General features: G+C 42.1%; 2 pseudogenes; one reads left to right on the top strand and one right to left on the bottom strand.

Moving 5' to 3' along the window:
* Nucleotides 1-5,136, top strand: part of LOC116473901 (large ribosomal subunit protein eL18-like) — an 11,286-nt pseudogene extending 6,150 nt beyond the window's left edge.
* A 10,171-nt stretch (nt 5,137-15,307) lies between these two features.
* On the bottom strand, nt 15,308-17,381 carry LOC116472547 (heat shock cognate 71 kDa protein-like; annotated as a pseudogene).
* Between the last annotated feature and the right edge of the window lie 8,255 nt (nt 17,382-25,636).

Below are 25,636 nucleotides of genomic sequence, written 5' to 3'. Positions count from 1 at the left end.
GGAGTCTCGCTCTGTCACCAGGCTGGAGTGCAGTGGCATAATCTCGGCTCACTGCAACCTCCACCTCCTGGGTTCAAGCGATTCTCCTGCCTCCGCTTCCCAAGTAGCTGGGACTACAGGCACGTGCCACCTCGCCCAGCTAATTTGTTGTATTTTCAGTAGAGATGGGGTTTCACCATGTTGGCCAGGATGGTCTTGATCTCTTGACTTTGTGATCTGCCTGCCTCAGCCTCCCAAAGTGCTGGGATTACAGACATGAGCCACCACGCCCGGCCAGGGCTTTTTTTCTTATTTCTTAGAAATTTATTGTGGCAGATTTATGCATATATAAGTTTCACTCATTTTTTAAAATGGAGACATCACCTATTTGAAAAGCATAAGTACTAAGTATACAGCTGGATGGATTTTACATATGTATTTATCAATGTACTCACCACCCAGGCCAAGGCAGAGACATTTTCCACGCCCTGAAAACTTCCTTGTGTCCCTCCAGGTTAGGACCAGCTTCCTTCCCACTCTTAGGGGTTTTGATTGGATTAAACACAACCTCTAGCACCTTGTCTGACATAGACTTGCTTGATCAATGTTATTAATAATCAATACTATTATTAATAACACACTAACTACTGCTGTTTGACAAGAGGTAAAAACAATAGAACTGCTAATGATGACAATACTCCAAACCCAATTTAGAACAAAACTCATACAAGACCACTGGCCATAGAGCTAAGAGGTTGGCCCTTTGGCTGTCATCCACCAGCCACGCAGCTTGGGCCAAGAAGATGCCCCTCTGAGCTTCAGGGTCCTCACCCCTCAAGTGAGGCCTCAGTCTAAGTATCTAGAGTCTAAGGATCTCTATGGCTCCTTCTAGTTCCAACATTCGACAAGTCTAGGAATTCGGCTTTGTAACCTGGCAAAGGGCTGAAAAAAGTGTGGAAACTGACGGTTACAGCAAAGTCAAGCCCACAGACCTCTTGCACCCCAGCAGCTGGAGTGGTGAGGGACAATACAGAAAGGCTCTTGCTACAACTTTTGAAGACTTCTAGGTCAAACCATACTAATGGGTTGACCTGTAGAGATGAAAAACCTTTCTTCACATTAGGGTTGACATGCACAGGTCATACCAGTGGCCAAGTCCACCCACTCTATTCTCAGCTGTTGGATTCTCTGGGTGGCAGAATTTCCATCTGCTCACACAGCTGTGCTGAGAGCTGAAGGGTCTGGGGTGGTCTCTGTTCACTGGCCAGCTGTTTAAGCAGCAGGCAGGGGGAGCTTCCCCTGGCTTCCTCAGGACTGCAGCTGTTCAGAGCATCATGGGAACAAAGGCTGACTTCTATGACAAGAATGTGCCAAAACCAATTTTTCTTAATGCAGGAAATTATTTCAAGTTGACTTATAAGCTAGTCCAAACATGTTCTCTGCAACATAAAACATAGTAATAAAGTGCCTAAAAGAGTGTCTCACATAGAACAGGTACTCAGTAAATGTCAGTTCCTGGACGCCTCAGCCTATATTAATCTGTGTCATTCATTCATTCATTCATTCATTCATTCATTCATTCATTCACTCAGCAAACACTTTTCAGTGCTGTGGGTTCCAGATATTGAACAACACAGACAAAATCCCTGCCCTTGAATTTTACAGTCTGGTGGGTAGAGACTGACAATTGACAATTACAATTAAAAAAAAAAAAAGACAACAGGCATTCAGTTGATCAAATATTTACTGAGCACCTAGCAGTGCCAGACACAGTTTTAGGTATTAGGGATACAGCGTTAAACAAGACACACGTAGTTTCTCAACCTAAAAAGTTTTACTTCTAGTGGAGAATCAGACAGTAACCATGTGAACAAAGGAGTAAAAGAGTTTCGTGATGGTGTTTGAGGGAAACGAACGTAGCAGGGGTGAAGCACAGCGGGAGAATGTGCTGCTTTGACAGAGGGAGCCAGGCTCCAGTCATTTCTAGAGAATACAAAGCACAAAGAAAACTTCCATTGACCGCATGGTTATGTCACTGGTTTTCCTGTTGCAGGTTGTTAAACACTTCTCCTGTGTAAATGTTTCTGGAGCACTGGTTTGCCTCCTTTCTTGGATGGCACGAGGGTAAGCTCCTTGAGGTCAGGAACTGTATCTCAATTTGAGTGCTCCAGAAACCCAAATATACTAGCCAACTACTATAGGTTGAGTATCGCGCGTCCAAAATGCCTGGGAACAGCAGTGCTCTGGACTTTTTATATTTTCAGACTTTGGAATATTTTGTACATAATGAATATCTTGGGGATGGGATCCAAGTCTAAACACAAAACTAATTTATTTTTCATATACACCTTATATACATAGCCTGAAGGTAACTTTATAAAATATTTTAAATAATTTTGTGCATGAAACAAGGTTTGTGTTAAATACTTAATGTGTAAAAATGTTCACTTGTGGCATCATGTCCACACTCAAAAATTTGGATTTTGAAGCATTTCAGATTTTGGATTTTTGGATTCGGGATGCTTAACTTGTATATTTCAGGGGTTTCTTGACTGAATTTAGCAGAGAATGGGTAAGGGTGCTGTCTGACGTGATTGAAGATGCATCTGCAGTGTCTCCCTCACAAAGATCTTAAGAATCGGGGGCTTATGGAACAGGGACAGGTAGGGATTGCTGGTGGAAAAAACACTTTGAGGAGGAGCCCTGCAGAATGAGACTCTAAAGAAGTTCTAGAACACAGAGGATTTAATTCCAATGAAAAGCATGGAATGATACGATGGACAGTTGGAAGCAAAAGTTGGCTCTTTCCCACCCCTGCCCTCTGATAGCAGTCCTGGCAACACCACGACCTCACTTCTCTATCAAGATTTTAACTATCCAAACACTCTTCCTTCCAGCTTGAGTTTGCACAATAAAAGTGATGCCGGCTATTAACTCTGTTCGAGAGTGAGGAAACTGAGAGAAAAAGGAAGTTGGGGCAGAAATCAGGAATAGACGGAGCTCTCCTAATTCAGGGTTGGTAGCATAATTTGCCAGATCTACAAGAACTGCATTCATCCTTAACTCTTTTGTGCATTAGAATAAATATCTGGCTTAGAATTTTTATTCAAAAAATGTCTGAACCTTCCTTCTCTTTGACTCCCTAGCCACTGCCTAGCCTTCTTTTTCTTCACTTCCAGCTTCCTACATCTTCTTCTTGGGTGGCAGGGAAGGAACCACGAGCACGGGCAGTGTGGGAGGCGAACACTCTGGGTTGCAGCTGTCACTGATTATGGAAGGGTGCGTAAGATCCCCAAGCACACGCTGCTTTGCCTCAGTTGCTGAATGCAGATTTGGAAACCACAGCAAGAGTGAAGATCAGAAGGCCGGGCGCGGTGGCTCACGCTTGTAATCCCAGCACTTTGGGAGGCCGAGGCGGGCGGATCACGAGGTCAGGAGATCGAGACCACGGTGAAACCCCGTCTCTACTAAAAAATACAAAAAAAAATTAGCCGGGCGTGGTGGCGGGCGCCTGTAGTCCCAGCTACTCGGAGAGGCTGAGGCAGGAGAATGGCGTGAACCCGGGAGGCGGAGCTTGCAGTGAGCCGAGATTGCGCCACGGCACTCCAGCCTGGGCGACAGAGCAAGACTCCGTCTCAAAAAAAAAAAAAAAAAGAGTGAAGACCAGAAAGGACAGCTGCTGGGTGGGTCAGGCTGGTGGAGATCTACCCCAGCTCCCAAGCCTAGCTTCTACTTTCTCCACCTGGGTTTTCTTCCCTTTGAGAAGATGTGCAGGGCCAGTGTGGATGGGCAGTGCCAAGTGAACCATTCAAAAGAAGGCAATTTCCTATTCTGTACCAATCTCCACAGGGATCTCCTCGCAATGATTCCCCTGGGTTCCGCCCTCTTCCCTTGCAGGCACCATACAGCAATCACAGCAGTCGTTGAAGGCATAGATCTCGTGTCTCTCCCCTGCTTAAAATATTTCAAAACCCCACCCTCGCTCTAAGAATAGTCTCAGTATGGCTTCTAACCCCGCTTAATTCTCTAGTAGCAGCCCAGGTCAGCTCCTCTTGCCTGACTCCTGCCACATTTCCTTCTGATCCTCAAAGAGCCAAAGTCTCCCGCCATGGGCTTTTTTCTTTTTCTTTTTTTTTTTTTTTTTGAGTCAAGATTTCACTCTGCTGCCCAGGCTGGAGTGCAGTGACACGATCACAGCTCACTGCAGCCTTGAACTCCTGGGCTCAAGCAATCCTCCCATCACAGCATCCCAAGAAGCTGGGGCTACAGGCACATGCCAGCATGCCTGGCTAATTTTTTTAGAAAAAATTTTTGTAGAGACGGGGCTCTCACTATTTTGCTCAGGCTGGTTTCAAACTCTGGGCCCCAAGCAATCCTCCCCTCCCAACTTGGCCTCCCAAAGTGCTAGGATTATAGGCGTGAGCCATGCTCCCAGCATCCATGGGGCTTTTAAAAGGCTGTTTCCTGGACTTATTTGCTTAGGTATCTCTTATTCAGCTTTCAGGTCTCAGCTTAAATGTCATTTCCCTTCTTCTGGACCTGGCAGGGCAGAAGGTGCCATCGAAGGAGTTGATGTTTGCCATGACAAGGACCAAAAGGTTTGGCGTCAGGAGCCCAAGAGACAGGACATCCACCAAAGGCTGTTGGTCAATCTGTTCAGGTTTCCGGCCAGATGAATCAACTCCACCTTCAACGAGGTTGTGCTGAAGACGTTGTTAATGAGTCGCAGAAACTGGCCACCTCTGTTTCTTTCCCGGATGATGGGAAAGATGAAGCTTTCTGGCTGGAAGAACAAAACAGCAGTGGTTGTGGGGGTCATAATGGATGTTGTACCCGTGCTAGAGGTGCCCAAACTCAAGGTGTGTGCATTGCATGTGAGCAGTGGGCCCACAGCCACATCCTCAAGCCTGGGGGCAAAATCCTAACCTTTGCCAGCTGGCCCTGGCCTCCCCAAGGCCTGTGGCTTCAGCCTGCTCTCCCATCCTTACAAGGGCCAAGGTGTACAGGCATTTCGGCCAGGCCTGGGGAACCCCACACAGCCACACCAAACCCTGTGCTCACCCCAAGGGCCAGCCACAGCTAAAAAAAAAACTAACCCTGGGTCATACCCTCTTATTTAAAGATTTTAGGACCAGAGGCAATGGTTCATTCCAGTAATCTTAGCACTTTGGTATGCTAAGGTGAGAGTATCACTTGAGGTGAGAAGTTTGAGATCAGCCCGGGCAACATAGCAACACCTCGTCTGTATGACTCTACTAAAAATTAAAAAAAAAAAAAAATTGGATGCTGAAAAAAAAGAAAAATGTCACTTCCCTTCTAGTTTGAAGAAAGTTTCCTGAGTTCTTCAGATTAGGTTATACGTCCCACTATATTTTTTCATAGCATTTTTTTCACTTCTGTAAAGTAGCCCCTATTATATTAATAGTGATGTGAATTTTGTAAAAAAATGGTTTAAAAAAATTTTTAGTTGCTGTTCCTATTCTCCTCCTCTTCCTCCTACTTTCTCTCTTCCCCCTTTCTTTCCTCTCTCCTCCTCCACACCCTTCTCTTCCTCCTCCTTCTTTTGATAACATCATCCTCTTAGTTCCTAGGACACAGCCTGGCACTCTGTGCATATTTGCTGAATGAGTGTGTGGATCTGCACGCCCTAGGGGTTGGGAGGACCTTCAAGATGACTGAATCCCATGAGTCCCCTTTGCAGCACCCCGGCCAGATGTCCCTAGCCTCTGCTGCAATGCCTCTGTACTATGAACTTGTAGACCCCCAGGGCAGCCTGTTCTGTCTAAGGAGGCAGCCTCGGGGCATGGTTAAATGCTCAGGCTCATACTGAATATGTTATTTAATTCTTTTCAGCCTGTTTCCTCATCCGTAAAAAGGTGGTCATAATAATACCCACTCCACAGCAATGCTGTAATTGTTAAATGAAATCAGGCCTCATGTGGAACACAGTGCCTAGCCACAAGTGATGGTTAAATAAATGTGATTTATTGTCATGATGATTATTATTTTACCATAACCGTCATCAGTCTGTCTTCAGATGGTGACGACAGAAGGTGAAGTTGTTCTTACATTGCATCGTGATCAATTTCTCTCTAACTTCTGATTCTCTCTTTGGGTTTGCAGGTTCCACATGATAACCATTGGTGTCAGAGGCCAGCATCTTGATGAATATGTGTCTTCTCTTCTCTAGTTTACCATGGGACAGATAGCTACTGCACCAGTTTCAGGTCTTCTCACCGTCTTGACCTCTTTCTGAATAACTCCTCTTTTGTGATGTCCCCTTACTTCTCAGGTCATCCTAGGGATGAAGAAAGTACTGGGCCAAACAGATCCATGGGCACTGGTGTAGAGAGTGCCAAAAAATTAGGATTATCCTGCCTCTGCACCCAGCCAAGGTTAACAAGCTTTATGGTCTGTTAACCTGTGGGGACCCAGTCCTCCATCGTGGGATGGGAGCTGAAGGAAACAGTGTTCAGGTCTGGCCCAAGCCAAAACCCATCTATTCCAACCTACCATTTCTTTTCTGCCTACTTCTTCTATTTACTTTTTCTGTTGTTGTTGAGACCAGGTCTTGCTCTGTTGTCCAGGCTGGAGTGCAGTGGCACAATCATAGCTCACTGTAGCCTCAGTCTCCTGGGTTCAAGTGATCCTCCTGCCTCAGCCTCCCGAGTAGCTTGGGACCACAGGCACATGCCACCACACCCAGCTAATTTATTTTCTTTTTGTAGAGACAGGGTCTTGCTATGTTACCCGGGCTGGTCTGGAACTCCTGGGCTCAAGCAGTCCTCCTGCCTTGGCCTCCCAAAATGTTCAGATTACAGGCATGAGCCACTGTGCCCGGGCACCTTCTTCTTTTTTTTTTTAAAGAAGGCTATTAAGTGTCCAGTGCCTGGAAAGTTCCTTTCTTTCCCGAATTAATATACCAAATTACTTCCTGCTAAAGTGTTAATGACTAACCCCAGTTTCCCTTCTTGTCAGCAATCTGCCCTCCTCCACAAAGGGCTGAATGAATAGGACTTTTAGACATAAGTGGCCGAGTCTGTGAGGGAGTAAATTTTGAGCAGGGGGAGCTCTCACGCAGGGCTCTCCAGTTTACACTGCGGAGGTAGCTTCCTTTTCCACCTCTGCAATAAGCCAACCAACCCTACAAATATCTGGTAGAAAGAAGGGCTGGTCCAGTGAAGAGTCAATTAGTATGAAGACCGCCATCTACTGGCAGATGATATCTACTGGCCCCATTGGTGCACTAGATAAGTTTCGCCATTGCAGGGGTTTCCTGACTGGATTGCTTGAATGCTGAGAACCAGTCCTCTCCCCCATTCCTTTTGCCTAATTTCCCTTTTTCATTATTCCTTTGTTGCTTTGATTCCTCAACATATACAATATTTCACAGAGCCTTTATGCTACAAGGGATCTTTGGAGGGTATAACTGTTGTGTGTCATTAACACTCTAGTATAAATTAACTCATTTGACTACCACTAGTCCAGAGAAGTTGAAATTCCAATTTGTCCCCTTTTTTCTCCCTTTCTTCCTCTCTTTCTCCTATCACTGAATATAGAAGTCAGGCTCAAAAACACATCTTAGCTCTGGAGAGGAAAGGACTTCAGGACATTTTCATTTACCAGAAGACAGATGTGGAAGTTTTAAAACGGTATCAGTACACTGGCCTTCCTTACTCCATCAAATCTCATGTGTGCCCTTCTTGGAGTCTCTAAAACAAATGCAACTCCAGGAAGTCTCCCCAGTCTCTGAGATCCCATATTTCCAGTTCCTTCACCCTCTCTAGCTGTCTGCCACATCTTTTTTAATAAGAAGCGTCAATATCTTCACCGTATTCTTATGCGCATTTCATGTGTGGTGCATCTGTTTCATGTGTGGTCTGTCTGGCCTCTTGTCATGGGCTGTTTACTTCCTGGAGACACTTTGGTTTTTCTTTCTCAGTATTTCACCATTGCACTAAGTCTAAGTTGTGGCACTGATCACGGTATGTGCTGCCTGCACGTTGTGAGATGTTCCGTGGTCAGGGTTCGAACAGTGGGGAAATGGTGGCTCGGAAGGTCTTGGTGAAGCTCATAAGATGTTCTATGTTCCTACACACCTATTTCTAGGTGTGGTTTGCAAGGAGGGGGTATTAGAACCACGGTTTACAACCTGGAGTGTGAGTGTCCCTGAAGAGACAGGAAGACTTCCCAGGGGGTATTTGGGCATGAATTGTTTTAAGGCACTCCATTTCCAGACCCTGAATGCCATATCTGCCCTTCCCTGAACTGATCTGGCAGACGGTGCACCTGCAGCTGGGGTGTCGGGCTGGTTCTCTGGTCCTGCCTGCCCTTTCTCAATAGCCCTTTTCCCACTTTACAAAAAGGAAAAAAAACTGTTAACTCTCTCTCATCCCACATCTTACTTACTATGGTGCATTAGGCCAAGTGTACAAAGTTCCATGGCATCCAAAAAAGGACAACTGAAAATATTAATGAAGGCAACATAAATCTCTAAGGTTTTGTGTCTCTCTCTGTCTTATACATATGTCTGTGATGGGCAAAGCATGGAATTAGACACAGGGCAAGATACGTTGTGTGGTAAGGCAAAAATATGATACCAATATTTGTCTAATGACTCCCCTCATCTTTCCCCCAAGGATTATCAAAGAACATATTGCCATCATGCAAATCTCATGAAAATAAAATTAAGTTAGTGAAGGTAAGAAGTATTGAGGGTGGTGGCACATTATTTCATCCCAGTGATAAATTCATGGTACAGCTTCATGCTCTATCAATATCTATCTCTCTGTCTGTCTATCTATCTATCTATCTATCTATCTATCTATCTATCTATCTATCTACTATCTATCTATCTATCTATCTATCTATCTATCTATCTATCTATCTAATCTAATCTATCTACTATCTTAGAATGCAGAAGGTTTGTCTTGGGGACATATATTAACTCATTGATTTGGCTTGAAAAATGAAAACTGGCCGGGCACGGTGATTCATGCCTGTAATCCCAGCACTTTGGGAGGCCGAGGCGGGCAGATCACGAGGTCAAGAGATGAAGACCATCCTGGCCAACATGGTGAAACCCTGTCTCTATTAAAAATACAAAAATTAGCTGGGTGTGGTGGCACATGCCTGTAGTCCCAGCTACTCAGGAGGTTGAGGCAGAAGACTTGCTTGAACCCGGGAGGCAGAGGTTGCAGTGAGCCGAGATAGCGCCATTGCACTCCAGCCTGACAACAGAGAGAGACTCCGTTTCAAAAAAAAAAGAAAAGAAAAAAAAATAAAAATGAAAACTAAGTGTTTTGGTGGGGGACAAAGAATAAATCTACTCTGAGTGATTAATTTTATGACCCACTTCAACAATTACCTTAAAGTGCTATAAATTGAATGTGCTAAATTTTCAGCTCTTAAGATTTCCACAATAAAAATAAAGTATATGATAATATAAAATCAATGTACAAAAAAGTTTTGGTAAACTTATATTGAAATGAAAGATATTTCAACTTCTCCAACCTTTTTTAAGTATATCAAATTAGAAGATGTCTTTATGAGAAAGAATAACAAGCATAATTAACAATCATTTAATAAGTCTTGATAAAGTATTTTAGGTGATTTCCCAGAAAAAGAGGACTTAATGACCACAAAGACTAGGTAATAAATATTTGCAAGTCAGATGTTTTCCAATTATTTGCTTTCAACAACGTCAGAAGAGGACCTAATGGAGTTGTCAGCTGATATATTATTAAAAATAATTCTTGATGATAGAGCAGTATGTTATTTTTGGCTTAGAACTTGGAAAGAGTTCAGAGAGCTAAATCATATTGCTATAATAAAACTCCATCCAAACTTATTTACGTGAACAAGGTTTCCCAGCATTACTTCTATAAAAATGAAAAGTACGAATAGAATGGATGCTATTCCTTGTCTAACTGTAATAACAAGTAATATCATGCATGAGTACATGAATTAATTAAAGATAAAAGCCTTATTCAGCCGGGCGCGGTGGCTCACGCCTGTAATTCCAGCACTTTGGGAGGTCGAGGCGGGCGGATCACAAGGTCAGGAGTTCGAGGCCATCCTGGCTAACACGGTGAAACCCCGTCTCTACTAAAAATACAAAAAAATTAGCCGGGCGTGGTGGCGGGCGCCTGTAGTCCCAGCTACTCAGGAGGCTGAGGCAGGAGAATGGCGCGAACCCGGGAGGCAGAGCCTGCAGTGAGCCGAGATCGCACCGCTGCACTCCAGCCTGGGTGACAGAATGAGACACCGTCTCAATAAAAAATAAATAAATAAATAAATAAATAAATAAGCCTTATTCATTTCGTTAAAAGATATGAGGCGGGCGGATCACCTGAGGTTGGGAGTTCAAGACCAGCCTGACCAACATGGAGAAACTCCGTCTCTACTAAAAATACAAAATTAGTCGGGCTTGGTGGTGCATGCCTGTAATCCCAGCTACTCCAGAGGCTGAAGCAGGAGAATCGCTTGAACCCCAGAGGCGAAGGTGGCAGTGAGCCGAGATCGCACCATTGCACTCCAGCCTGGGCAACAAAGAGTGAAACTCCATCTCAAATAAAATAAAAGAGATACATTACTTTTTTTCTTTTTTTTGAGACAGGGTCTTGCACTGTTGGGCAAACCAGGATATTGATATTGATACAGTCAAGATACAAAACATTTCTATCACCACCAGAATTCCTGAGGTTGCCTTCTTATAACCACAACTACCTTCCTCTCATTCTCTCGATCTTAATCTCTGGCAACCACTCATTTCATCTCCATTTCTATGATTTTGTCATTTCAAGAATGTTAAATAAATGGACTCATACATATATAACTTTCTGACACTGGCTTTTTCTTCTCAGCATAAGTCTCTGGAGAGCCATCCATGTTGTGGAGTATATGAATAGCTCCTTCCTTTTTCCTGCTGAGCGTACTCCCTGCTGTGAATATATCACAGTTTGTTTAACCATTCATACATTAAAACACAACTAGGTTGTTTCCAGCATGGGACTATTGCACATAAAGCTTCTATAAACATTCGTGTGCAAGTTTTTGTGAGCATAGGTTTTCATTTCTCTGGGATAAATATCCAGAAATGCAATTGTTGGGTGGTGTGGTAATTGTGTGTTTAAAGTTTTAAAGAAATTGCCAAACTCTTCCAGAGTGGTGGTACCATTTTGCATTCCCTCCACATTGTATTAGTGATCTAGTTTCCCTACATCCTCACCAGCATTTGGTCTGTCACTATTTTTTCCCACATTATTTTAAATCAAACTTTCATTTTAAGATAGTTCTAGATTTACAGAAAAGTTGCGAAGATCGTACAGACTTCTCATACACCCCTCGCCCAGTTTCCCCTACTGTTAACATCTCTTCATTTTATGGAACCTTTGTCACAACAAAGGAGCCGGCACCGGCACACTTGTACTAACTAAACTCTGCAGTTTATTCGCATGTTACTAGTTTGCCCCACTGTCCTTCTGACTCTGGATACCACATTACTTTTCTTTGTCATGTCTCCTTAGCTTTGCTTGTCTGTGACAGTTTCTCAGACTTTCCTTGCTTTGGATGACCTTGACAGTTTTGAGGAATGCTGGCCGGGTACTGTGTAGAATATCTCTCAATTTGGGTTTGTTTGATGTTTTTCTCATGGCAAGACTGGGGTAATGGATTTTGGGAGGATTACCACAAAGGGGCAGTGCCATTCTCACCACATGGTATTAAAGGGACATACATGCAGTTGACATGACTGATGACGTCGACCTTATCACCTGGGTAAGGGCATTTGCCAGGTCTCTCTCCTATAAAGTTAACCTTTTCCTCCCTTTCCACACTTTATGGTCCAAAGGCAAGTTATTGAGTGCCGACCAGTACTCAAATGGTTAAGAGTTAAGCCCCATCTCCTTGAGGGAGAAATATCTACATAAATTATTTAGAATTATTAGAATTCTCCTTTCTGGGCTGGGCTCACGCCTGTAATCCCAACACTTTGGGAGGCCGAGGCAGGTGGATCACGAGGTTAGGAGTTCAAGACCAGCTTAGCCAAGATGGTGAAACCCCATCTCTACTAAAAATACAAAAAATTAGCCGGGCGTGGTGACAGGCACCTGTAATCCCAGCTACTCGGGAGGCTGAGGCAGGAGAATTGCTTGAACCCAGGACGTGGAGCTTGCAGTGAGCCAAGATTGCACCACTGCACTCCAGCCCAGGCGATAGAGTGAGACTCCGTCTCAAAAAAAAAAAAAAAAAAAATTCTCCTTTATGGAAGATTTAACTATTTTTAAGAGTTAATAGATGTATTTTAGAGCAGTTATATTTTTTCAGACAAATTGAACAGAGTGCAGAGTCCTCACAGATTTCCTCTCGCTCTCTTCCCCTGCCACCTCAGCAGTTTCCATTAGCAACATCTCCCATTAATGTACATTTGTTACAATAAACAAATCAATATTGATATATTATTCACTAAATTATTAGTTACAGTTTTCATTAACTAATTTGATACATTATTAATGTAATTATAACCTAGATATTGATATATTATTAACTGAAGTCCACGGTTTATACTAGGGTTCTCTTCCTGTTATATAGTTCTCTGGATTTTATCAAATGCATAATGTGTCATGCATCCCCCATACAATATCAGAGTATGTACACAGTACCCAAATACACTCTACAAAATAGTTTCACTGCCCTAAAAATCCTCTGTGCTCTGCCTATTCACCCTTCCATCCCCCTCACCCTTTGGCAACTACTATCTTTACTGTGTCTATAATTTCACCTTTTCTAGAATGTCATATAGTTAGAATCATATGGCACATGATTTTTTTTAGATTGATATTTTTCACATAGCCATAAGCTTTTAAGGTTCCTTTATGTCTTTTCATGGCTTGGTAGCTCATTTCTTTTCACCCTGAATAATACTTCATTGAATCCATGTACCAGTTTGTTTATCTATTCACCTACTGAAGTATATCTCGGTTGCTTCCAAGTTGTGGCAATTAAGAATAAATCCTCTATAAACAATCATGTGCAGATTTTTGTGTGGATATGTTTCCAACTACTTGGGTAAATACCAAGGAGTGCAACTGCTTGGTCATGTGGTAAGACTACGTTAAGAAACAGACATTCAGGTGAGGGACAAAGTCCTACACATTGGGCACAGTGTACACCACTCATGTGATGGGTGCACCAAGATCTCAGAAATCACCAGTAAAGTACTTATCCATGTAACTAAACACCACTTGTTCCCCCAAGAACTATTTACAAAAAAAACAGACATTCTTCCAAGTGGCTATATCATTTTGCATTCCTACCATCAATGAATGAGAGTTACTATTGTTCTACCTCCTCCTCACCATTTGGTGTGTCAGTATTATGAATGTTCGCTATTATTTTGATGAATATGCTGTGGTATCTTACTATTTTAATGTGCATTCCCTAATGATGTGTGATATTAAGCATATTTTCATTTGCTTATTTGTCGTGTGTATATCTCCTTTGGTGAGATGTCTGTTCAGATCTTTTGCCCACTTTTTTTTTTTTTTTGAGATGGAGTCTCGCTCTGTCGCCCAGGCTGGAGTGCAGTGGCACGATATCAGCTCTCTGCAAGCTCTGCCTCCCGGGTTCACGCCATTCCCCTTTCTCAGCCTCCCGAGTAGCTGGGACCAGAGGGGCCCGCCACCACGCCCGGCTAATTTTTTGTATTTTTAGTAGAGACGAGGTTTCACCGTGTTAGCTAGGATGGTCTCGATCTCCTGACCTCGTGATCCACCCACCTCAGCCTCCCAAAGTGCCAGGATTACAGGCATGAGCCACCGTGACCAGCCGCTTGCCCACTTTTTAATTGGACTGTTTGTTTTCTTACTGTTGAGTGTTAAGAGCTCTTTGTATATTTCGTGCACAAATTCTTTATCGGATATGTGTTTTGCAAAGATTTTCTCCCAGTCTGTGGCTTGTCTTTTCATTCCCTTAACAATATCTTTCACAGAAGTTTTCATTTTAATAAAATATATTATATTTTTCTTTCATAGATTGTATTTTTAGTATTGTATCTAAAATGTCATCACCAAACCCAAGATCATCTAGATTTTCTCCTATATTATGTTCTAAAAGTTTTACAGTTTAGCATTTTACATTTAGGTTCATGATCCACTATTAATTATCTTTTTGTGAAAAGGATAAGGTCTGTATCTTTTTTTTTTTTTTTTTTTTGTATTTTTATGTCCAGTTGTTCTCAGCAACGTTTGTTGGAAATACTGTCCTTTCTCCATTGGATTGCTTTTGGTCCTTTGTCAAAGATCATTTGACTATATTTATATGGGTCTATTTCTGGGCTCTCTCTTCTGTTCCACGGGTCTATTTGTCTATTCTTTCACTAGCACCACAGTCTTGATTACTGTAGCTTTATAGCATGTCTTGAAGTTGGATAGTATCAGTTCTCCAACTTTGTGCTTTATCTACTTCAATATTTATTGGGTATCCTGGGTCTTTCACCTTCCTATATATACTCTAGAATCAGTTTGTTAATATCCACAAAATAACTTGCTGGGATTTTGACTGTGATTGCATTGAACTGACGGATTATTTGGAAAGAACTGACATCTTAACCATATTGAGTCTTCCTTTTCGTGAACGTAGACTTTCTCTTCACTTACTTAGATTGTTGACTTCTTTCATCAGAGTTTTATAGTTTTTCTCATGTAGTTTCCTTGCACACATTTTGTTAGATTTATATGTAAGTATTTCATTTTTGGGGGTGCTAATGTAAATGGTCGTACGTTTTTAATTATAAATTCCAATTGTTCACTGCTGGTATATAGGAAAGCAACTGACTTGTGTATTAACCTTGTATCCTGCAACCTCGTATAATCATTTATTAGATCAAGTTTTTGTGTATGTGAATTTTTCGAATTTTCTACATAGACAATCATATAATCTGCAAATAAAGTTTTCTTTCTTTCTTCTCAATTTCTATACCCTTTATTTCCTTTTCTTTTCTTAACGTACTAGCTAGGACTTACAGTATAATGACAAATTGGAGTGGTGAGAAGAAACATTCTTGCATTATTAATTCAAATATTTTTATGGTGCCAATTTTAAATAGTTTTATTTAAGACATTGAATTTTCCACTTACAATACAGTGTTTATAAAGTGCAATGTTATTTCCTTCCCCCTGTGCACATGTTCCATATTCAAGTATTGAGAAGGCCCTGTAACTTACTATAGCAGCTGAACTTTTTTAAACTGCCACAGAATTTGCTACAAATTTAGATCTTTCAATGTTTTATATTGGTGGAACAATGCTACATCTATACTTGCGTTGGCTTAATCAGCCTCTTCAATGGTGGGCCCTGAGGAAGCACCACCAGAGGGAGGAGCTCCACCACCAGCGAATCCCCCAGGCATTCGTCCTGGCACGCCTCCTGCACTCTGGTACAGCTTGGTGATGATGGGGTTGCAGACTTTCTCCAGCTCTTTCTGCTGACGTTCAAATTCTTCCTTCTCGGCAGTCTCGTTCACATTGAGCCAGTCGATAATTTCATTACACTTGCCCAGAATCTTCTCTTTGTCCTCATCGTTAATCTTGCCTTGAAGTTTCTCATCTTTGACAGTTGCTTTCATGTTGAATGCATAGGACTCAAGTGAATTCTTGGATGATACTTTGTCCCTCTGCTTTTCATCTTCAGCTTTGTACTTCTCAGCTTCCTGGACCATACGTTCAATGTCTTTCTTGCTCAAACAGCCCTTGTCATTAGTGATGGAAATCTTGTTCTGTTTTCCTGTACTCTTGTCCACAGCAGAGACATTGAAGGATGCCATTGGCATCAATGTCAAAAGTGACTTCAATCTGAAGTACACCTCGGGGCGCAGGAGGTATGCCCGTGAGTTCAAACTTGCCAAGCAGGTTGTTATCCTTGGTCATGGCATGCTCACCTTCATAAGCCTGAATAAGCACACCAGGCTGGTTGTCAGAATAGGTAGTGAGGATCTGTGTCTGCTTGGTAAGAATGGTAGAATTACACTTGATGAGGATGGTCATGTGACTCCACCAGCAGTTTCAATACCAAGGAAAAGACAAGGAACATCAAAGAGCAGCAAATCTTGAACATTTTCAGACTTGTCTCCAGACAGAATGGCTGCCTGGACAGCTATACCATATGCAACAGCTTCATCAGGGTTGATGCCCTTATTCAGTTCTTTCCCATTGAAGAAGTCTTGGAAAAGCTTCTGAATCTTGGGGATACGAGTAGAACCACCAGCCAGGACAATATCATGAATCTGTGACTTGTCTAATTTGGCATCTCAAAGGGCTTTCTCTACAGGTTCCAGGGTGCCATGGAACAGGTCAGCATTCAATTCTTCAAATCGGGCACGGGTAATGGAGGTATAGAAGTTGATGCCTTCATAGAGACAATCGATATCAATATGGCCTGGGTGCTGGAAGAGAGAGTATGCTTAGCATGTTCACAAGCGGTATGGAGGCATCTTACAGCTCTCTTATTCTCACTGATGTCCTTCTTATGCTTGTGCTTGAACTCAGCAATAAAATGGTTGAACATTAGGTTGTCAAAATCTCCACCCAAGTGAGTGTCTCTGGCTGTAGATTTGACCTTAAAGATTCCATCCTCAAAATGGCACGCTCACTTTCATAAACCTGAATAAGCACACCAGGCTGGTTGTCAGAATAGGTAGTGAGGATCTATGTCTGCTTGGTAAGAATGGTAGTATTATACTTGATGAGGATGGTCATGACTCCACCAGCCGTTTCGATGCCAAGGGATTGACACATCAAAAGTGCCACCCCCTAGGTCAAAGATCAGCACATTTCTTTCTGTTTCAACCTTTTGTCTAAGCCATAAGCAGCAGCAGTTGGCTCATTAATAATTCTAAGTACATTGAGACCAACAATAGTTCCAGCATCTCTGGTAGCCTGACGCTGAGAGTCATTAAAGTAAGCTGGCACTGTGACCACAGCATGGGTAACAGTCTTCCCAAGGTAGGCTTCTGCAATTTCCTTCATATTTGTCAGAACCATAGAGGATACCTTCTCTGGATAGAAGCTTTTGATCTCTCCCTTGTATTCTACTTGGACCTTGGGCCTGCCAGCATCATTCACCACCATGAAGGGCCAGTGCTTCATCTCAGACTGGACAACAGCATCATCAAATCTGTGCACAATCAGACGTTTGGCATCAAAAACCATGTTGGTGGAGTTCATTGCAACTTGATTCTCTGTGGCATCACCAATCAATCGTTCAGTGTCTGTAAAGGCAACAGAGCTGGGAGTGGTTCGGTTTCCCTGATCATTGGCAATTATCTCTACTTTTCCTTGCTGGAAAACACCCACACAAGACTAGCTGATGCCAGGATCAATACCAACTGCAGGTCCCTTCGACATGGTTGCTGGCATGTAGGCCTGGCTCCGACAACGAAGAAAGACACAGGAACCCCGAGAGCTGCAGGTGAGTTCAATGAGCTAATTCAAATATTTTTATTTCAGCTATTTTGATAGGCATGTAATTCTATCTTATGATTTTTTGCATTTCCCTATGACTAATGATATTGCATACTTTTTCATATACTTATTTGCTATCTGTAGATTCTCTTTAATGAATTTTTTCATGTCTTTTGCTTATTTTCTAATTGGATTGAATTTTTTCCTTCTGAGTTTTGAGAGCTCCTTATATAATCCAGATATGAATATTTTATCAGATATGTGGCTTGTAAATATTTTCTCTCTGTCTGGTCTGTAGCTTGACTTCTTATCCTCTTAACAGAGTCTTTTGCAGAGTAAAAGCTTTTGGTGTAAAAGCTTTCGGTGTCAAGGCTAAGAACTCTTTGCTTATGCCTAAATCCTGATGATTTTCTTTCTTTTTTTTTCTTTTTCTTTTTTCTTTTTTGTTTCTGAGACGGAGTCTTGCTCTGTTGCCCCAGCTGGAGTGCAGTGGCCCGATCTTGGCTCACTGCAACCTCCACCTCCCGGGTTCAAGCGATTCTCCTGCCTCAGCCTCCCAAGTAGCTGGGACTACAGGTGCGGGCCACCATGCCTGGCTAATTTTTGTATTTTTAGTAGAGATGCAGTTTCACCATGTTAGCCAGGATGGTTTCAATCTCCTGACCTCAAGATCTGCCCGTGCTGTCCTCCCGAAGTGCTGGAATTACAGGCATGAGCCACCGTGCCCAGCCCTGATGATTTTCTTGTAAAAATTTTATAGCTTTACCTTTTACATTTAAATCTTGACCCATTTTGAGTTAACTTTTGCATAAGGTATGAGACTTGAGGGTTTTTAAAAAAATTCTTCTGTATTTTGTTTGTCTGTGGATGTCTAATTGCTTCAAAACCATTTATAGAAAAGGCTATCTTTCGGCCGGGTGCAGTGGCTCACGCCTGTAATCCCAGCACTTTGGAAGGCTGAGGCGGGCAGATCACCTGAGGCCGGGAGTTCGAGACCAGCCTGGTCAACATGAAGAAGCCCTATCTCTACTAAAAATACAAAATTAGCCAGGTGTGGTGGCACGTACCCATAATCCCAGCTACTTGGGAGGGTGAGGCAGGAGAATCACTTGAACCCGGGAGGCGGAGGTTGAGGTAAGATGAGATCGCGTCACTGCACTCCAGCCTGGGCAACAAGAGCAAAACTCTGTCTCGAAGGAAGGAAGGAAGGAAGGAAGGAAGGAAGGAAGGAAGGAAGGAAGGAAGGAAGGAAAGGACTATCTTTCCTCCACTGAATTCCTTTGGCACCTTTGTCAAGAAGCAGTTGGGGTCATTTGTGTGGAGCTATTTCTAGGTTCTCTATTCTGTTTTATTGGTCCATATGTCTTTTCTTCCACCACACAATCTTGTTTTATTATAGCTGTAAGATAAGTCTTGAAATCATGTAGACTAATTTCTCCCAATTTATCTTTCAAATTGTTGTGGCAGTTCTAGCTCCTCTGCCTTAAAATATAAAATTTAAAATACTCTGGTGTATATTTACCAAAAAACTTGCTGGGATTTTTAATAAGAACTATGCTGTATATGTACATCAATTTAGGGAGAATTGACAATATTTATTATATAAAATCTTTTTTTTTTTTTTTCTTGAGACAGAGTCTCCCTCTGTCACCCAGGCTGGAGTGCAGTGGCACAATCTCAGCTCACTGCAAGCTCCACCTCCCGGGTTCACGCCATTCTCCTGACTCAGCCTCCTGAGTAGCTGGGACTACAGGCACCTGCAACCACGCCCAGCTAATTTTTTGTGTTTTTAGTAGAGACGGGGTTCCACCGTGTTAGCCAGGATGGTCTCAATCTCCTGCCCTCGTGATCTGCCCGCCTCAGCCTCCCAAAGTGCTGAGATTAAAGGCATGAGCCACCGTGCCCAGCCTATGTTAAATATTTTTTGTTTATTTTTAAAATTTAGAGACATGGTCTCATTCTGTTGCCCAGGCTGGAATGCAATGATGCAATCATAGCTCACTGCAGCTTCAATCTCTTGGGCTTAAGCGATCCTCCCACCTCAGGCTCCTAAGTAGCTAGTGCTACAGGTGCATAAGAGAGGGTCTCACTGTTGCCCCAGCTGGTCTCCAACTCCTGACTTCAAGCAATCCCCCAACCTCAGTCTCCCAAGGTGCTAGGATTACAGGAGTGAGCCACCACACTCATCAGTTAAATCTTTCAATACATAAACACAGTATATCTCTTCATTTATACAGATCTGATTGATTTCTTTCATCAGCATTGTGTGGTTTTTGATGTAAAAAAAATCCTATACATGCTTTGTTAGATTTAAGTATTTTTTTGAACAATTGTACGTGGCATTGTAATTAATTTTAGTGTCCACATACTTGGTGCCAGAATATAGGAATACAATTGATTGACTTTTGTATGTTTACCTCACATCCTTCAAACTTGCTAAACTTACTTATTAGATCTAGAAGTTTTTTTGAAGATTCCTTGGAATTTTCTTCATAGAGAATCATGGCATCTGCAATATAGTTTTCTCTTTTTTTTTTTTTCTAATCTGTATGCTTTTTATTTCCTTTTTTGCCTTTTTGCCCTAGCTAGAACTTCCAGCACTATGTTGACTAAGAGTATTGAGAATAGACATCCTTGTCAGATTCCCAAGCTTAGAGGGAAAACATTTCGTCTTTTACCTTTAAGTATAATGTTAGCTACAGAGTTTTGTAGATATTCATCAAGTTGAGGAAGTTCCTCTCCATTCCTGTTTTTTTTCTGAGTTTTCTTTTTAATCATAAATGGATGGTGAATTTTGTCAAATGCTTTTTTTCCCCATTGGTTGATATGCTCATGTAATTTTTCTTTTTTAGGTTGTTAATAGGATTGTTTACATTGAGAGATTTTAAAATATTGAGCCAACCTTGCTTCCCTGAAATAAATCCCATTGGCATGGTGTATAATTCTTTTTACACATTGCTGAATTCTATTTGCTAATATTTTATCAATGATTTTTGTGTCTACATTTATGAGATTTATTGGTCTGTAGCTTCCTTTTCTTTCTTTTCTTCCCTTTCTCCCTCCCTCTCTCCCTCCTTCCCTCCCTCCATCCTTCCCTTCCTTCCTTCCTTTTTTGTAGTGTCTCTTCTGGTTTTAGTATCAGGGTAACATGAAGCTTCATAAAATCTGCCAAACTCTTCCTCTTCAGTTTTCTGCAAGAGATTGTATAAAATTGGCATTAATTTCTCTCTAAAGCATGGTAGAGTTCTCCAGTGAAACACATCTAGACTGCAGATTTGTGTTTTGATAGTTTTAAAATTGTGGATTTAATTTTATAAATGGTTATAGAGTTATTCTGACGATCTATTTCATTTTGGGTGAACTGTGATAGTGTGTGTTTTTTAAGGAATTGGTCCATCTCATCTAAGTTGTTAAATGTATGAGAGTAGAGTTTTTTGTAGCATTCGTTTATCATCATTTAGGCACCTTCAGGGTCTGTAGTGATATCTCCTGTTTCATAGCTGACATTGGTCATTTGTGTCTTTTCTCTTGGTCAGTCTTGCTGGAGGTATGCCGATTTTATTGATCTTCTCAAATAACCAGCTCTTTGTTTCAGATTTTTATCTATTGCTTTTCTGTTTTTAAATTTTATTGATTTCTGTTCTTATCTTTAGTATTTCTGCTTGTCTTTGGGTTAATTTTGCCCTTTATTTTCCAGGTTCTTGAGGTGGGATATTTGGTTTTTGATTTGAGACTGTTCCTCTTTTCTAATGTAAGTATTTGTGGCTACATACTTTCCTTTCAGCACTGCCCGCTCTGTTCCATAACATTTGATATGGAGTACTTTCATTTTTTTTTTCCAGTTCAATGTATTTTTGGATTTCCCTTGAGACTTCCTCTCTTCCCATGGATTATTTAGAAGTGTTTTTATATTTTTCTGTTATCTTTCTGTTATTTATTTCTCGCTGATTCCACTGTGGTTGGAGAACACGCTGTATTATTCCAATTCTTTTAAATTCATTTAGGTTGTTTTATGAACCAAGATATTGTCTATATTGGTACTTGTTTTTTTTTTAAGTGGTATCAGAATGTGTGATATATTTTTATCAATTATATACTAAAAATAACTGTCATTATAACCTAATACAGAACAATCTCAACAACTAGAACATAATAGTTATAGGAACTTGAAAATATTATGTTTTTGAACACATTTTTGTTGAAGAAAATTTTGGCAGGTGAAGTGAAATAGAAGTATAATTTTAAAATGAAAAGGAAACAATATAAGAATTCTAACTATACAGAAGAATTTGGTCTGGGCATGGTGGCTCACGACTGCAATCCCAACACTTTGGGAGGCTGAGGTGGACAGATGGCTTAAGCCCAGGATTTGAAAACAAGGCCGGACAAATGGTGAAACCTCCTCTCTACTAAAAGTACAAAAATTAGCCAGGCATGGTGGTGCACACCTGTAGTCTCAGCTACTTGGGAGGCTGAGATGGGAGGATCACCTAAGCCCAGAAAGGTTGAGGCTGCAGTGAGCCATAATCACGTCACTGCACTCCAGCCTGGGTGATAGAGCAGGACCCTGCCTCAAACAACAACGACAACAACAACAAACAGAAGAATATGTTTTGTTTATAATTTTTTAAATGTGAAATATTGCATATCAAATATTTATGGCAACTATTTACCATTGGCTATAGGATGTAAACATGTGACTAATTTTATTTTAAAATTTTAATACTTATAATAATCTGAAAAGTGTTTCTATTTTAACTACATAGTTAAACTTTTTACGTAAGCTTTTGGATGTTGACTTACAAAAAAGTAAATGAGGGAATATATGATTGGTCACATTTTGTGGGGAGGGAGTCATCAGCACCACCATGGGAAGCTCCCTGTTCTGGACACAAAGCCAAGATCAGAAAGCAGGTGAAGATTAAGGCGACTATGAAGTCATGATGAAGATGCTCTACCTCCTTGGGTATTTCTTCATTCACTCACCCACTCAACCACCTGTATTTATTAAGTACCATTTATTATCATGTGCCACTTCCTTTGCTAAGGGCTAGGAATATATAGGTGACTAATTGAAGGTGCCAGCCCTCCAGGAGAGCATCTCTTGCCAAGAAACCATGAGGAACATCACCATTCTGTGGAGTGCCTGGGTCTATTCCTGCCTTGCAGCCTTGATGGCTGTAATGGGTCGGTGCATGAGGATGTGCAGAGGTGACATTCTTTAGACCTAGACCAAGGTCTGTATGGCCCCACCCTGCACCTCACCTTCTATAGTTACTCTAATCCACAGCACATCGTTGTCTGTGTGAATTTGTTCACACAGTAACAGGAATAACAGGGCACAAGCTACACTGACTTAAGCAAATTATAGGCAACCAGCTTTGGCACAGAAGTTCGGCTGGATCTGGTTTACCACAAAAGAAGTCTGGCTTCTTGGCTTGGAACTTCTTCACCTCAGGTCCACCAGACTTCTCCCTGCGGGTGGCAGCCACTGGTTCTTGAGGAAGAAAGACGTGCAGTGTGGTAGAGTGGGAAGGGCTTGGTGTGAACCAGGTGAACTAGGCTGTTGTACTAGCTGCAGCCCTGTGTCACTTTTTATTTTATTTATTTTTTTGAGACAGGGTCTCACTCTGTCACCCAGGCTGGAGTGCAGTGGCAGGATCATAGCTCACTGCAGCCTTGACCACCTGGGCTCAAGCCATCCTACTGCCTCAGCCTCCTGAGCAGCTGGGATTACAGATGTCAGCCACCATGCCCAGTCCTATGTCACTTTAAATGAGACTTCCCTTTTCTGAGCCACAGTGTCTTCATCCGCAAAAGAGAGGGGTGGGATAGATTATTTATAAGAGCTCTTCCTGCTGAGGACTCCATGCTGCTAAGTCCCTTCTGGCTGAGTTCCACAGACAATTCCCAAGTCCCAAGCACTCTTTCTGTGCTTTGCTAGGGTTTCTCCCTCTGAATCAAGTTCCTTGCACACGGCTTCTCTAACTAGTCTCTTCCTCAGTCCGGGTTCTGCAAACGTATTGCCTCCTCCAATTCCCTTCTTCTGAGAGTAGCTGCATTTCTCCAGGTTCTCTACCCCACGATTTCTCAAGCTACCTCCCTCAGCAGGCAGGACCTGCACCAGGCTCTTCCTTGATTGCTTCATGCTTCCTGTCTCTGGGAACCCCCTCTGGAGGGAGTCCGCCAGGCACTTTCTAATTTCTAGATTACTAGCTCATGAATGTGGACCACACCCACAGGATACCATGTAAAGGAAAAATTGCCTACACTTATAAATGGGTGACAGCTCTTCTACCACATCGTAGATGAGACTCTTCTCTCCTAAGCAAAGAAGGCTTTAGGCAAAGGCTGCAGCCCCATTAAAGGTGCAAAACTGTGGTTTTTAAATGTAACTCAGAGCAGCCTTCAAACCTGGCATCCAAGGGAATATGGTAGATAGTCCAGTAATCTAAGATAATATGGAATTTAAATGTTCTATCTTTGGTCTCTATGAGCCATCAAAATACCTGGAAACAAATCTGAACACATTAACCTTTCTCTGCACTAAAATTGGGACAACCAGGTGGTATATGCCTCCTGAATGATGCAATAGCAAGTACTCTGTGCCATCTATGTGGTATTCTTGCTGAAAAGTCAACCTCATCAAGCCTTTAGATCTATACCTTTGCAGAAAATATGGGCGATAGAAGAACAAGTTAAATACCACCATGGGGAAGCAATCCAACCAAATCCAAAATGTGGCATATTCTGCAGGACAATGGGCACAGTTTCTTTAGCAATCAATGACACAGAAAAGGGAAAAAAACAGATAAAATTTTAAATTAAAAGGCTTAGGAGACATAACCAAATGCAATATGTGAATTTGCTGGACCCTTATTTGAGCAAGCCAAATGCAAAATGGCAGTTTTTAAGACACTAGGAGAAATTTGTATTGAACTGGGTATTAGGTGATAAGAAATTATTATTTGTGTTAGGTATTTGGTTTTGTAGTTATATAAGAAGCCCCTCCTTCCTACCTCCCTTCTCCCCTCTTTTTAGAGCTACATATGGAAGTATTTAGGAGGAAAATGACACACAATGTCAGGAATTTTCTTTAAAGTACTGGAGGAAAAAAAGAAAAAGGAGAAATGGATAGATGCACATTGGTAATTGCCAGACCTGGGGGATGGGGGTTCATTTCCTATTCCTATAACTTTTCTGAATGTTTGAAAACTTTCATTACAAAAAGCTTTTAAAAGAAGGTCTGGGAAATACCAGTGTTTTGGTGTCAAAATGATATGTGACTTTTTACAAAGCCCAGACTTACATCTTGGAGCTGAGTGTTATGGTAAAGTGTATGAGCTGTGGAGTCAGACGGGACGGGGTTGCAGTCCTTGCTTTGCTATTTACTAGCTAGATGGTCTTGGATGAAACCTCTCTGAACCTCACTTCTTTATGTGGTTGGCATGGGATTAAATGAAATAATGCATGTAAAATGCCCAGCAAAGTAGACATTTGTCAAATCATTTAAATGGAGGCTACTGTCATCATTAACCTTAAACCCCAAAGTATCAGAGAAATCCTTTGTCAGGCCATGTGTCCTAGGTAAGGTTCAGAAAATAGAAACTCAGAGAAGTAAAACTCAGGACAAGATGTGAAACAAATGGCCCACGTTCTCAGAGCTGTATAAGACTCTGAAGTCCCCAAGGATAAAGCTGGGACTCTGTCTGTGCAGAGACAGCCTCATTCACCTCAACCAACCATGCCAGGCAGGGAGGGAGCCCAGGCCTTGGGCAGAGAAGTCACCCAGTCAAGGGCCTTGCGGGGGTGGGAGGGTAGGGGATCCCGGAGGAGGAGTCAAGCTTCCTGCCTCCCAGCTTGGTCTGCATCCGCCAGGAGGCTTTGTTGCTAGGAAGAATCTAAATATATAGTGTGTGGTTGCGATGTTTCCTTCTGACAGCGCGCTGAGCATTTTCTCTCATGGAGCTCAGATTCCCCAAACTGGAAAGTGAAATCTTTGCAGACTCCCAAGGGACCCAAGAGCCCCGGATTCATTTTTCCCTAGAGAAAGCATGTTTGCTGGAAATTAGAGAAGGTAATTGGAGAGGCCTAGGGCAGAAAGGGACTTGCAGGGGTCATTTAGTCCATCCTCCGGCCTCCTGGCAGGAGTGAAACTAACCCTTTCCAGATGGCGACTGTCCCCCTGTCTGCTGAAG

The sequence above is a fragment of the Hylobates moloch genome, unplaced genomic scaffold, assembly GCF_009828535.3.
Source record: "Hylobates moloch isolate HMO894 unplaced genomic scaffold, HMol_V3 SCAFFOLD_8, whole genome shotgun sequence".
NCBI lineage: Eukaryota > Metazoa > Chordata > Mammalia > Primates > Hylobatidae > Hylobates > Hylobates moloch.
The sequence above is the reverse complement of the archived record's forward strand: the minus strand, read 5'-3'. Positions and strand labels throughout refer to the sequence as shown.